Here is a 14,601-nt window from a genome sequence, read left to right on the forward strand (position 1 = left end):
ATTAACCAATAAAATCACTTGAAAGGGTTTTTAAACACAGCTGGCTAACAAATTGTCAGGTCTATGACTACGGCACTAGCCGAAAACGCATAGCACCAGTCAGCACTCACTGTTCTCGGTGTGCTCATTTTAACTTGTATCAAATAAAGCTGGTTTTACTTATACACTATGGAAGTTTCCAGGATTTTCTTTTCTTTTTTTCTGATATCTCATCATTGGGATTGCAAGGAGTCCCTTTCTTTCCTTAGATACTTCCCTTCCTACCCCCGGAACCAGGTCTGTGTCTATTCCTTTGGTTTTACCGCTATTGCTGGTATGGATTCAAGCTTAACCTGTTGTGGATTGTGATACACGACTAAGGGCCTAGTAAAGGCCTGAAATGTTGTATTGTTTATCCTGGACCATATGTGGAAAGAATAAAGTTTTTATGCAGAATTTGGAGGCTGGAATTCATATGTTCTAGATTAGATAAGGGAACCTGGCAAGTTCTGCATTCCGTGCCCCATCACAAAGACAAAGGTGTGCTTTTTTCCAATCGCTGTGAAACTGTGGATTGTGATTGGCCAGGATAGAGACCACATGTGCCAGAAGTCTCTGTTGATTAACCCTTGGAGCTGGGAGGAGGAGCGCGGTGACCTGTTGCCCTCGCATTGGGTCTCCAGAGCAGAATGGCAACGCAGCTATATGATAGCGGAGGTCTGCTTAGCAACTTCAAACACATTGACCAGACGGGCTCTGTTTATTAAGCTGTGCCACGACCATAGGTTGCCTTTTGGATACCACGGTTAAGCTTGCGGTAAGAAAGTTCATAGACTGTACAACCTGTTTTCCTTACAAACGACTTTCAGTAATCCTTACCAGGTGATGGAAAATTGTTGTTGTCTGTTACAAGTCTTAGCTAATTTCCAAGACAGTGAGATTTTCTAACAAGTCACCTTCCTGAGAATAGTTTGACATTCAACCCACCTGATTTAGTTAAAGGGACAGTCAAGTCAAAATTAAACTTTCATGATTCAGAAAGGGCATGCAATTTAAAAATTTCCAATTTACTTTTATCATCACATTTTATTTGATCTCTTAAAGGGATATGAAACCTGTGTGATATTGAGATTATCGGTTGGTATGAACCATATCAACCTGTTATGTGCACAATGGTAGAGTCAGAAAGTGCCTCTTCCACAGTGTGTGTGTGTGTATAGATTCTGAATAAAGTTTACAGTTATGAAGACCTGTGCTTGATCTCCTTATATAAACTAAGATAAAACATGGTGTCATAATAAGGACTTCCCTGCTTCCATCTGAACTGACAAGCAAGGACTCTGAGGAATCCATAAGAAATCTTTGCAGCAAATTGAAAGAGTGAGAGTCAAGGCTCTGGCAGAGTAACTACAGCTTCTTCTCATGAACTGAGTAAGTGCGTCATAACTTGTACAATTGCCTGTGATTCCAACAGCACTACAGACTTTTATATTAATAATGCATAATTCAGAAGAAAATAAATCTAGAATCAGTAACATTAAGATGGAAAAGTTAAATCCTCCACCAGAATTGAAAATGACTGGTAATATGGAAGATGCATGGCAGAGGTTTAAGCAAATATTCCAGCTATATGTTAGAGCTATAGGAGCTCAGGAGCAAGATGATGAACAAAAGATTGCACTTTTTCTGACTGTAGCAGGATCAGCAGCAATAGATGTATACAACACCTTCACATTTACAGATGAAGAAAGGGATGTTTATCAGGTTGTTTTAGACAAATTTAAACAGTGCTGTGTACCTAGACGCAATGAAACCTATGAAAGGTGTCTTTCGAGATGTAGAATGCAGAATGAAACAGAGACTATGGAGGAGTATGTAACTGACTTAAAACTGAAGAGTAGATCATGTAATTATGGAGCAATGTGTAACTCATTAATTAGAGACCAGTTAGTCATGGGCTGCAGAAATATAAGGGTTAAAGAACGCTTGCTCGGAGAGAAAGATTTAATACTGGAAAAGGCAGAGCCAGCACAGGAACAAGTGCGCACGCTCTGCCACAGTACAGCAGCAACACCAGTAATGGCAGTTACAGTGGGGAAAAAGTTTTATCACACAAACAGCAAATTTACAGCCTGTATCAAACTGGCTATGCGCCAAATGTGGAAAGCAGCATGGTATAAGACAATGTCAGGATTATCGACAAATCTACAGAAAATGTGGAAAAAAGAATCACTTTCAAAAGATGTGTAACGCTATAAAACGGTCCACATTGTTGACCAGTCAGAAAGTGAGGAATCAGAGGAATTCTTTGTTGGAATACTTGACTTAACCAAAGCTACAGATAAGGGTGGGTCATTGCAGCTATTACAAATGGCACTAATATTGCTTACAAAGTAGATACAGGTGCACAAGCTAATTTGATGCCTGAGAGCAAATATCACCAACTGAAGAACAAACCAGAACTTCTGAAAAGCTCAGTTAAACTAAAGACATATAATAGGGATTTGTTCCCAGTGCTTGGCAGTGTGTTCCTGGAATATGGAAATCAAATGCATAAAATGAACATTCTGGTAGTTCCAGGAAAAAAAAAACAGATCTTCTGAGTCTTCAAATGTGTGAAACTTTTGGACTGATTAAAAGGGTAAATGCCATTGGTGGAACTAATAAAGAAGAGGACATAGAACATTTAAGACTATGCTGAAGTATTTGAAGGGATAGGATGTCTTCCAATGCAACATAAAATACAACTAAAAGAAGGTTCACGTCCAGTAGTGCATGCCATGCGAAATGTTCCAGGGATCGTCTTAAACGGGAACTTGCTAGGATGGAGGAAAAAGGTATTATAAAGAAAATCAAGACACCTACTGAATGGGTTCATTCTATGGTGTTGGTGGAAAAACCGGATGGGGGTCTCAGAATCTGTATTGATCCCAAGGAACTGAATAAAAGCATCTTAAGAGAACACTCTTCCACTTACCAACAAAACCAGAATTGCTTGAGGAGCTAAGTGGAGCAACTGTATTCAGTAAACTGGATGTATCATCAGGATTTTGGCAAATTCCACTGGATGAGGAAAAAATTAAACTCTGCACTTTCAATGCTCCCTATGGGAGGTACTGTTACAAATGACTGCCCTTCGGCTTGTGTTCAGCACCAGAAGTGTTTCATAGTACCATGCAGCAACTTCTTGAACAAATACCAGGCACAACCGTATTCATTGATGATATTCTGATCTGGGATAAAACTCAGCAAGAACATGATGAAAGACTAAAGATGGTCTTAGATGTTGCTAAGGAGAATAATCTGAAGTTCAATAAGACAAAGTGTCAATTCAGAAAAACTTCAATTCAATATTTGGGAGAACAACTCATTGGAGGTGCTGTTTTACCGGACATGAAAAAGATTAAGGCAGTTATAGAAATGCCACAGCCAAAAAATAAGCAAGATATACAACGCTTACTAGAAATGGTGAATTACCTTGGCAAGTTCATACCTAATTTACCAGACAAAACTGTACCAATGCGACAACTACTAAAAAAAAACTATACCTGGGATTGGTCAGAGGATCACCAGAAAGAATGGAAGTTTTTGAAGGAAATGCTTACTACTGCACCAACTCTACAATTCTTTGATCCAACAGCAAAAACAAAGTTGTCAACTGATGCTTCACAGAATGGATTGGGAGCAGTTCTATTTCAAAATCAAGGCTCGGGATGGATGCCTGTGGCTTATGCATCTAGGGCATTGACAGATACAGAGAAATCATATACTCAAATTGAAAAGGAAACACTGGGACTAGTTTAAGGATTTAAAAAATGTCATGTTTATTTGTATGGTAGAGTATTTTCAGCAGAAACTGATCACAAACCTTTGATTCACATCTACCAAAAGGGCTTGATAGATGCATCTCCTAGAATCCAATGTTTGCTGCTGAGACTTCAAAGGTATGACTTCACCTTGGACTTTATACCTGGCAAGGAGTTGGTGGTAGCGGATGCTCTGTCACAAGCATACTTACCATTTAGCAATGAGGACTTACAGTTGCAGAAAGAGGTGACTGTTCACGTCAATCTGATCTTGAAGACAGCCCTGTTTAGTCATGCAATGTGGGCAGCAATAGAACAGGCTACAAAAACAGATGCTCGTTTAAGTCAAGTGAATAAAGCAGTTTCTAGTGGCAAATATAAGACACTAATACCATCACTGTATAGACCATACATTTCTGAACTTTCTTTGATAAAAGGGGTACTTTTGAAAGGACAAAAGATTATTGTACCAGCGAGTTTGCAAAGTCACATACTGAAAAGACTACATGAAGGTCATTCAGGTATAGAAGAGACAAAAAGACGAACTAGAGACATTTTGTACTGGCCAAACATGAATTAAAACATTGAGACAATGATCACTCAATGCTGGACTTGCCAAAAATTCAGACCTCAGTTACCTAAAGAACCTATACTGGATACGGACTTCCCGTTGGCACCCAGGGAAAAGTTAGGAATTGACTTGTTTGTTTTCAAAAATCAGCATTATATCTTAGTAATGGATTACTTCTCTAATTACCCAGAGATAGCATTATTGGAAGATGAGTCTGCAAGTACAGTGAACAAAAAAGTAAAAGCAATTTTGGCGAGACATGGCATACCAAGAGTAATAATATCAGACAATGGTCCTCAATTCAATTGTAGAGAGTTTAGGGTTTTTGCCAGTACCTATGAATTCCCAGAAAAACATGTAATAGAAAACAATTAGAAACTCAGAGAAAAAAGGAAAGAATACTATGACAGAGCTGCAAAGCTGGAATACTGAAGGGATTGTTATCCAGCAATATTGTTCAAGATCGTATGTAGTTCAAACCAATGATGGGCAATGTTTATGTAGGAATCGTAGACATTTGATGGATATTCCATTAGTTCACAACAATTCGACAGTGAAGGAAACATGTGAGGATACATTGAACACTCCATTGCAGCTGGAGAATGAAGATGCCAGAGAAACTTTGCAAAGCTCGACTGACTTGCCTGCCAGTGATGCAATGCAAACAAGGTCAGGTCGATATATTGAAAAAACATAATTGACTCATTGAACAATGTTAAAAGGGACTGAAGTTTTTTTCACATAGACTACAGTTAAAAAAATGTACTTTAAGTTGTCTGTTGTTTAAAAAGAAAAGAATAAGGGAAATGTGTGATATTGAGATTATCAGTTGGTATGAACCATATCAACCTGTTGTTATGTGCACAATGGTAGAGTCAGGAAGTGCCTCTTGCATAGTGTGTGACTGTGTGTGTGTATAGATTCTGAATAAAGTTTACAATTATGAAGACCTGTGCTTAATCTCCTTATATAAACTAAGTTAAAACAAAACCCAAATTTTTTTCTTTCATTATTTAGACAGAGCATGCAACTTTAAACAACTTTCCAATTTACTTCTATTATTTAATTTGTTTCCTTCTCTTTTTAACCTTTGCTGAAAGGTTGATCTAGGAAAGTCCAGGAGCAGCAAATAACCTAGGTTCTAGCTGCTGATTGGTTGCTGCATATATATATATATATACACATTGCCATTGGCTTACCTATGTTTTCAGTTAGAAACCAGTAGTGCATTACTGCTCCTCCAACAAATGATACAAGGACAATGAAGTAAATTTGATAATAGAAGTAAACTAGAAAGTTTTTTAAAATTGTATGTTCTACCTAAATCATGAAAGAAAAATGTTGGGTTTCAAACCGCCTCTTATCTCAGTGCATTTTGGCAGTGTTTCACAGTTTGACAGGACTAGTTCATGTGTGACATATAGATAACATTGTATTCACTCCAGTGGAGTTATTAATGAGTCAGCATTGATTGGCTAAATTGCAAGTCTATCAAAAGAACTAAAATAAAGGGGAAGTCTGCAGAGGCTTAGATACAAGTTAATCACAGAGGTAAAAAGTGAATTAATATAACTGTATTGGTTATGCAAAACCGGGGAATGGGTAATAAAGTATTATCTATCTTTTTAAAACAATAAAACATTTCAAGTAGACTGTCCTTTTAACATTGAGTGACTTTGGCAGCCTTTTTTTCCAATCATTTAAAAAAAAAAAGTACTTTGGACAGTTGGGAGTTTGAATAAACGCTATGATGTGGTGATGTGGAAATAACAGATGATAAAGAGGATAACAGGAATAAAGAAAAGGTAACATAGAAAAACAGAGAGAAAAGCTATGGAAATAGTTCCTGAACAACAGGATTCAGAGTATATATGGATCCCAGGATCAGAACAGTACATATGTTGTACTGGCATTATCCTGTCATTTTCTTAAAGGGACATAATCCCACATTTTTTTCTTTCTTTCATGATTTAGAAAGAGCATGCGATTTTAAACCACTTTCCAATTCACTTCTATTATCTAATATGCTCCATATCTTGATATTCTGTTTTGAAAAGTATTTTTAAAGATGCTCAGTAGATACTGATTGGTGGCTGCACATAGATGCCTTGTGTTATTGGCTTAAAGGGATAGGAAAGTCAAAATTAAACCTGCATGATTCATATAGAGCATGTTATTTTAAGACACTTTTAAATTCACTTCTATTTTCAAATGTGCTTCGTTCTCTTAGTATCCCTTGTTGTAAAAGAATATGCAAATATCATACATTAGTGGGAGCTGCTGCTGATTGGTGCTTGCACACATTTGTCTCTTGTGATTGGCTAACTAGATGTGTTCAGCTTGCTGCCAGTAGTGCAAAGCTGTTCCTTCAGCAAAGGATAACAAGAGAATGAAGCAAATTTGATAATAGAAGTAAATAGAAGTAAATTGGAAAGTTGTTTAAAATTGTATGTTCTATCTGAATCATAAAAGAAAATGTTTGAGTTTATTATCCCTTTAACCAAAGGCATTGCTATTGCTTCAACAAAGGATACCTAAATAATGAAGCAAATTAGATAATAGAAGCAAATTGGAATGTTGTTTAAAACTGTATTCTCTATCCGAATCATGAAAGAAAAATTTGGGGTTTCTTGTCCCTTTAAGAAGTCTATTTCTATGTATTATTTTTTTTTTTAATAGTGTTTCCACACAGGTTGAAGCACAATAATACCTGTTATGAGCTCTGAGTGCACTGACCAAACGGCAATCTTTGATAAAGGAAAAGTGCCAATTGTAACCATAAGTTATCTTATCCAAAATGGCTACAATGTGTCTTGCAGATTTTTATTCATCAGGCCAATCAGACCAAAGATAGCTGTGTGGTCAGTATACTCATAAAATATATAATTTCCCTTCAGTCTGTGAAGCTCTACATAAAAAGGGAGAAATCACTCTATGTTGGACCACTTGAGATGGATTGAGCCTACCTAAAAAGCCAGGACCACAACTATATTTGATAAGTAGGGTGACCATATTGCCGCTTTAAAAAGAGACACATATGAAAAATATATATGTAAGGGCTGTAATCAGGGCTGTTTTAATAAATGTTTTGTATAAGAACCCTGACATATGTATTTTTCATATCTGTCCCTTTTTAAAGCGGCAATATGGTCACCATATTGATAAGGGAAAGTGTCAATAATAATCCACATTTTCCTTATAAAAATGGCCACCATATGTCTTGAATATTTTCAGAGCACTAAGACCTCTCCCACCATGTCCCCATAGCCGCACCCTCACAACATACACTACTATTTTGTGGCATTCAAATGCAGAGTTGTGTGATTATATATAATTGTTTGCAGCATAGTAAATCCATGCAATAGAGAGAACACAGCTATGTTAAAGTCAGCCTCAGTGTTTTACAACTGTAAGCAAAGTTCATGAGTAGTTTACTGAAAAAACACAAGTCAGATAGATTCTCAAAAGCTACACTAACATGAAACAGCTGCCACATTGGACAAGAATCAGGTTTTGTTTATTTTTATAAAACAGTATTTTGAGGGGAACTGAAAAAGAGCATCATCATGTAAGAACCACTTAATTTAAGGGATATTAATCTTTTGTGATTCAGAGAGAGGATACATTTAAAGGGAAAAAAAAATAATCAAATTTACGTCTATGATCAAATTTGCATTGTTCCCACAATATCCTTTGTTGAAGAGATACATTGTTAGGCATTAAATGACAGGAAATAGTGCTGCCATCTAGCGTTCTTGCAAATGAATAACATTCTCGCAAAACTACTGCCATATAATGCTCCAGAAATGGGCAGGCTCCTAAGTATACATCACTGCTTTTCAACAAAAGATACCAAGAGAACAAAGAAATACTGATATTAGAAGTAAATTAGAATGCTGTTATAAATCACATGCTCTACATGAATCATGAGAGAAGATTTTTGTTTTTTTTCCCAAGAATTAGAGAGATCATGCAATTTGAAAAACATTCCAATTTATTTCTATTATCTAATTTGTTTTATTTGTATTCTTTGTTGAAAAGCAGCATATCTAGATAGCCTCAGGAGCTGTTGATTAGTGGCTGCACATATATGTCTCATGTTATTGGTTCACCCATGTGCATTGCTATTTCTTCAACAAAGGATTACGAGAGAATAAAGCAAATCAGATAATAGGAGTACACTGGAGAGTTGTTTAAAATGATTTGCTCTATCTGAATAACGAATGAAAAAATTTGGGTTTTGAGTCCCTTTAACTTTTTGATAAGAGTTCAGACTCTGGCTTCTTACACATAAAATAACATTAAAAAAAAACAAACTGCGGCCACTGTTACGGCTTTCTTATACATTAAACGTTGCATATCTATTAAACTTCCAATATAACCAAATAAACAATCTACTTAAAATCTAAAATAAATACCTTTTCATAAATAAATCTTGATACATTTATGCAAACCAATCAGTACAGCTGACAAAAAAGAAAAAAAAAAGCCCCCCTCCTGCGAATATTAATTATTTCAATAAATATATAATGCATATTTATTTAAACGTATGTTACAAGAACATATATAATATATAGTTCCCAGTTCTTTTAATTGATTGGATAAAGAGAAGATTATTTGTGACTCTGCAGTATAGACTGAACAGTTTCCCCAGGTTTTCTAGTCTCTGTCTTGTTCTATAGGTGAAGAGTGAGTTGATTCTGCCCCTATAAGAGCTAGTTCCTACACAGTTACTGCATTCCTGTCTCTGGCAAGTGCACAATGTGCCAGATTAAACTCCTGCTGATAATTTATTAACTGATAACCATCATCTGGCATCTCCCAAGTAACAGCAACAACTATTACTTTCTATGGGAAGAACTACACAGTAATAGAGACGGACTTCTGCCTCTTGCTATGTGAGGGATAAAGTGAGTGGAACTCAAGTGCAGAAACCAAAAGTCTTTTTAAGCGACACGAAACCAAACATTTTAAGATAAAGCTTAAAATGATAAAAAAACTTTCTATTTTACTTTTATTATCATTTTTCTTTATTCTTTTTGTATCTTTTGTTGAAAAAGCAGGGATGTATGCTTAGGAGCATGCCCATTTCTGGAGCAGTTTTGCAAGAATGTTATCCATTTTCAAGAGCACTAGATGGCAGCACTATTTCCTGCATTGTGCTCCAGACACCTATCTTGGTGTCTCTTCAATATAGAATATCGTGGGAGCTAACCAAATTTGATAATAGAAGTAAATTGGAAACATTTCTAAAATGGTTTGATCTGTCTAATTCACAAAATAATGTTCATATCCCTTTAAAAGGCTTTAATTAAGCAAGAGAAACAAAAACTTAGAATTGGTCAATACCAAGCGTAAAACAAGAGCAGAGTCCAGGAACATATTCCAAAGGTCAGGTACCATGAGATCAGTCCAGCAATTAGGTACCAAGGGGCAAACAAGAGCAGAGTCCAGTAACAGGCCAAAGGTTAGGTACCGTGAGTTCAGTCCAGCAATTAGGTACCAAGGGGCAAACAAGAGCAGAGTCCAGTAACAGGCCAAAGGTCAGGTACCGTGAGATAAGTCCAGCAATTAGGTACCAAGGGGCAAACAAGAGTAGAGTCCAGTAAGAGGCCAAAGGTCAGGTATCGTGAGATCATTCCAGCAACTAGATACTAAGGGGCAAACAAGATCAGAGTCCAGTAACAGGCCAAAGGTCAGGTAAAAATGAGATCATTCCAGCAAATAGGTACCAAGGGGCAAACAAGATCAGAGTCCAGTAACAGGCCAAAGGTCAGGTAAAAATGAGATCATTCCAGCAAATAGGTACTAAGGGGAAAACAAGAGCAGAGTCCAGGAATAAGCCAAAGTCAGATACCGTGAGATAAGTCCAGCAAAGAGGTACCCAGCTGCAAACAAGAGCAGAGTTTAGTAACAGGCCAAAGGTCAGGTACCATAAAATCAGTCCAGCAAATAGGTACTAAGGGGCAAACAAGAGTCCAGGAACAGGCCAAAGGTCAGCTATCCTGTGAGATCAGTCGAGCCTTTAGATATCAAGGGGAAAGCAGGAACAATGTCCAGCAGGTAAAGCAAGACACTCGGCATGCCCAGGATTCCCAGTGAGTATTGCTGTCATGGGATACTAGGTAGGTGCAGCAGGTAAAGCAGGTTTTAGATAAGCTGCCACTGGTAAATCAAGCAGAGAAGACTCATCAGGCTCAGGATACCCATCGGGTACTGTTGGTGAGGCTGTCATGGGATATCAGATAAGCGCAAATAGAGCTAATATCCAGCACAGATGTCCCAAGGTGCGTGCACGCTGTGAGGGGTTAACTGCCACTACCCCAAGACAATATCAGAAGGCAAGAACACAGCAGCACCACTTTTAGTCTCCAAAACCTTCTTTTATTCCATTCACATGGGTAGCAAAAAGTAAAAACAGAACTTTTTGCTACCCATGTGAATGGAATAAAAGAAGGTTTTGGAGACTAAAAGTGGTGCTGCTGTGTTCTTGCATTCAAATATCAGATAAGTGCAGCAGGATACATGTAATTGGTATTATAAACAAGGTAAGTAGCAGGAGCCCATCATTTTAGGTAAGTACCTGCATATGTGGTTGGTTGCAATGCTAGTTCAAATGTCTTTACCCTTAGATCTCCCTTGACCTAGTGTATTAAAAGTAAGTGACTAACACTAGTACTTAGATTCTATGTGTGTAACTGATTTAAAAAGGCATCAACATATAAAAAGAGCATATTACTATGTGTCTAGTCCCTGCAACGTGGACCTAGTTGAAAATCTCTGGTCATCCAATGACAAAAGACATATGTGCCTATTCACCAGTCACCAGCTTGCTCCCAGTAGTTGCTGCTCCTAAGCCTATCTAGGTATGCTTTCCAACAATGGATACCAAGAGAATGAAGTACATTTAATAAAATAATGAAAATAAAAAAAACTCTTAAAATTGTGTGCTCTATCTGAATCATGGAAGTTTAGTTTTGACGTTCATGTTACATTAAAGTACTTCTATAATCACCTCAGCTGCCCCAGTGAAATAAAATCTAACCATGACCTGACCCTCCAGCTCAACAGAGTCTAACTGTAACCTTCTCACATCTAACCCAGCTCCTCATCAGCAATTATACATAACTGTAAATTAGCCCCAATATGTGACATCCTCATAACTGCAACCAAGTCCAACCTCCCCCAAATGCAATTATCATGACATGTTACCCGGTATAGCTAGAGGAGGTTATTTGTTTCTTCTGCACTGACAACTTCATTTGGCTCATATGCTTCTCTTTTATTTACTTTTTGTGTACTGATATATTGTGATCTGTAACTCTTATCCATTTTTTGGATAATGTTTGGAATCTAGATGCTTTCTAACTATTGTGGCTATTGTTTTTAATACATGCTATTTGTTGCCCATATAATACAGTCAATTTGATTTAATTTGCTATTATTTTAAGTTTAATTGTGCGTTGTTCAGTTAGCAATTTTTAATATATTGCAATATTATTATTTTGTATAGTTTCTGGTATATATATATATATATATATATATATATATATATATATATATATATATATATATATATATATATACGCGTGTCATATATATATATATATATGTGTGTCTTATATATATATATATATATATATATATGTGTGTGTCTTTTATATATATATATATATATATATATATATATATATAAATAAAAATAAATATGTGTGTGTGTGTATACTTTTTGTATACAGGGCAAGAAATTTAGATTTTTTTTTTTAGTTTTTTTAATTGTTACTATTTTCGAGTGGACTGGTACCATTTTCCCTCTGGACTAATAAGTGTTGTGCTTTTCTATGTAGCAGATTGATTCACTAAATGTATACTCTATGCATTTTATGAGGAAAGGATTCATCAAAAAACAGACTAGAGAGACTATTCCAGTCTTAAAGGGACAGTTTACTCAAAATATTTATCCCCTTTAATTTGTTCCCAATGATCCACTTTACCTGCTGGAGTGTATTTCATTGTTTACAAGTATTTCTATTACCCTTATATTGGCATTTGAAATTGTTTATTTAGCCTGTGGTATCCCCACCCATCCTGAAAGTTTGTGGTCTTCAGGCCAAGCTATGTTAACACAGCCAGTAGAAGAAATTACACTCCCAGTGGGGTATAGAAGAGATAAGGTAATAAAATGTTAATTTGCCATTGTTCTCTCCAAGTACTGATGATTGGTTTATGGACAGATATAAGATAAAACAGCAGGTATATGTACACAATGTGATAAAGTATTGAGATCTGGTTATACCTACAAGATCAACCCATTTTATTAGGTTGTGGCTTCAAAACATACAATCAGCTAATTCATATACACAAATAAACCTTAAAAGGCAAATCTCATACATTTTATACTCTGCAGCTGGTAAAAAAAAAGTAATGGGAAACACATTAAGGGAAAAACAATATTATAGTGAATCTAGGTAGGTAAAGATTTGCAAAAAATGGAACATTCTTAGAGAAAATAAAACAAAGAAAGTTCAGTTTTTTGTAACATACAATGATGTGGTCTTACAAAGCTTTAGTTGAAAAATGTCTGAAATAACCTTAGTCATTTTAAAGCTACAAAACAAACACTGAGATAAGACTAATGCATACACTCCAAAAATGTTATAAATTATGTTATAAATAAGCAGCTTTTTGAAGCTATTTTGGTAGAAAATTACATATAACAGTCTATCTAGGTATTCACATCCTGTGTACTTATTATTCACTGACTGTTAAATCTCTGAAGCCAAAATGTTTTGAAAGTTCTGCACTGACTTTTGTATTTTTTGGATGATTATATGTTTAGAGTTTTTAATTGGGGCTAATAAATAATGTTATCGTTTTAAAATAAAACATCTGTACACAAAAAATAAATTATAATATTCATAGATTACTTTTAATGCTACTCATTTTATAATTGTATTTCTTTGAAAAACAAATAAAACCAAGTTGTTTCTTATTATTTTTAGTTTTATGATTTATTTATTATATATAATATCTTTAGTTTTGTTTGGCTTCCAGTAATATATTTAATCACATTTCAAGTGTCTGTTTTACCAACAGTGTTTGTATCTGCATGAATATTTTACATTTCTCTAAAAATTCCAGTTTCAAGTATGTGAGTAATTTATCTTCTTCTGTATGATTAATGAAGCTTCATAATTACTTTCTAAACAAATAAAGTAAAAAGAAGGTTATTTTAGTTGGTTTTAAATCTAAATAAACAAAAATGATTGGCTGTAAATTTAAAGAGTTCAATGTTTTTGTACACTATAAAAAGCTTTTTTTAATAAAAAGAGAGAAATGATATATGAAGGTAAATATTTTAAATGTATTCAAAACAATATTTCTGTCAACAATTGTTATATAGACATTGAATTGATATTTTAGTTACTTTTCTATGTTTGTTTTTTTATATAATACAGCATTTAAAATGTACTACATTTTTTTTAAACAGATGCTATATTTCTAATAAACTAAAGCTTTCAGTCTTGTAGAGGAGTGTCCCTTTCAACCAGTATAACTGTGTTTTTGTTGTTGTTTTTTTAGTAATCATAATCCCAAATGGATTTGCTCAAAAAAGGTTTCCACCACAAACAAGTTTTAGATGAAAAACATCTCAAAAACATGTGTTTTTTAAATTTTAAAATTTTGGTGTCATAATAGTTTTATGTGAATGTTTTTGCATTTTTTTGTGATTATTGTAACTGAAGAAAAGCCTTTTTATAAATGTGTTAAGGAGAATTTTAGAGCTTCAGGCAAATTTTAGGGAATGTAAATTCAATTTGACCTGAATTAATTTGTGGTTTAGGATGTAGCAATTAAAAATATTTTATACTCTGTAGTTTAAAGGGATTTAGTTTAAATAAGGGTTAAATGTGTGTTATTCACAAAGGAAATTAGGATTATAGTAATAAACGCTGAGACAGAAATTTTCTGATGAGAATGGAAGTATTCATTTCTGTTGTGGCTGGAAGAGGTTATATTTAGCCATATTTGTTCGGAAGAAGAGCACAAACTCCTGTCCACTGGGATTTTGTTTTTCAACTAAAAATCCTAAATCTCTACTCCCTTGTAGCCTTGACCTCAACGATTCCTTGCTCCTCAGCCAAAGGAGAGGCTGAGTCATCGGGTGATCTGTGAATTTGCAATATGATACAGAGGTGATAGGAGAGGAAACAATGTGGGAAGCAGAAAATATAAGAACTATAG

The sequence above is a fragment of the Bombina bombina genome, chromosome 6, assembly GCF_027579735.1.
Source record: "Bombina bombina isolate aBomBom1 chromosome 6, aBomBom1.pri, whole genome shotgun sequence".
NCBI classification, from domain to species: domain Eukaryota; kingdom Metazoa; phylum Chordata; class Amphibia; order Anura; family Bombinatoridae; genus Bombina; species Bombina bombina.